The following is a 1,600-nucleotide window of genomic DNA, read 5'->3' as shown; positions in this document are numbered from 1 at the left end:
TGTCTGTACTGGTCTGCCCCCACAGTGTTCCGATCACCGCTCCTCCGGCCCGGGTCACCATCTACTTCTATGGCCTATGGACCATAGCAGTAGGTGCCGGGACCGGGGAGCAGTGACCGGATCACTTAAGATAGCACGGCCGGTCACTCACCAGGCCCCGGTCAGCGCGTCCTCCTGGTCCTGCGCTCCTCTGCCTCTATGGTTGAAGGCACGTGACTTCACTGACGTCCCGTGCGTACAACCATAGAGACGGAGGACCGGACCGAAGGAGGATCGCAGGAGGACACCCGCCAGGGGAATGGTAAGTGACCAGCAGACATCCTTATGTCCCGAAAAGACACAGGTACACAGGGATATTCAGCATAGAATACCTATAATTATCTGCCCGGGCCGGCTCCCGTGTGTGGCTGCAGGCGGGGGCCGGCCAGAGCAAGTAAAAAATAATACTGTATATTAAAAACCAGGGGGCCTCCAGCTGTTGTAAAACTACAACTCCCAGCATGCCCAGACAGGCTTTGCTGTGCTATGAGTTGTAGTTTCACAACAGCTGGAGGCACCCTGTTTTTTAGTATACAGTATTAGTTTTTACTTGCTCTGACCGGCCCCCGCCTGCAGCCACACACGGGAGCCGGCCTCGGCAGATATTCAGAAGTTTTCCTATCCTGGACCTCAATACCCGGCGTATAAGATGACCCCCAACTTTTCAGAAGAAAATTAGGGGTTAAAAAGTCGTCTTATACGCCAGGATATACGGTATATGTAAATCAATATATAATTTATTTGGAATATCCATTTCCCTTATAAGCTTCAAGAGCTTCAAAGTTTAAAAAAAAATGCAAACTTTTCTATTTTTTCATAAAAATTTTTAATTTTTGAAAGAAATTATGCAAGTATCGATGACATTTTACCACTAACATACAGCAGAAAATGTCATGAAACAAAAATCTCGGAATCAGAATGAAAAGTAAAAGCATCCCAGAGTTATTAATGCTTAAAGTAACAGTGGTCTGATGTGCAAAAAATGGCCGGGTCATTAAGGTGAAAATGGGCTGGGTCCTTAAGGGGTTAAGTGTAACCTGTGCGTACATTTAAATGGTGTACCATTTTGTTCCTGTTAAAGTCTCAAGGGCCTAGTTACTGTGAAAGGCCAGCTAAAAGTGCACACCTGCTGGTGTTGTAGACAAATACTGTTTTAAGCATAGTGGAGCACATTGTACTCCCCTCATAAGTGCATACCACATACGTAAATCTAAGTGGTGTACCATTTTGTTCCTGTTAAAGTCTCAAGGAGGGACCAGTGACCAGGTGATGCCAAGAGTGACCTATGGGCTCCCTGTTAGTCTCCGACATATAAGCCCTGGGTGGGGCTAGCATCTCTCTTTGAGCTCTGCTCTTCTGCTAAGCTGAGGTCCAGTGCAAGCATGCCTAGTGTGTTTGTCCAAAGTGTTGAAGACCTCAAAGTCAAGTCCTGCAGCCACCATCACGTCAAGTAAGCTAAAGTCAAAGCTTTATGAGTCAAGTTAAGTCAGTCCCAGTCATCTGTCAACTCACCGTGGTCTGCATTCAATTATCCAGTCCTACTACAAGTCCCAGTAAGCCC

This window comes from Hyla sarda, chromosome 3 (genome assembly GCF_029499605.1).
Source record: "Hyla sarda isolate aHylSar1 chromosome 3, aHylSar1.hap1, whole genome shotgun sequence".
NCBI classification, from domain to species: Eukaryota; Metazoa; Chordata; class Amphibia; order Anura; family Hylidae; genus Hyla; species Hyla sarda.
Note: the sequence above shows the minus strand (reverse complement) of the source record.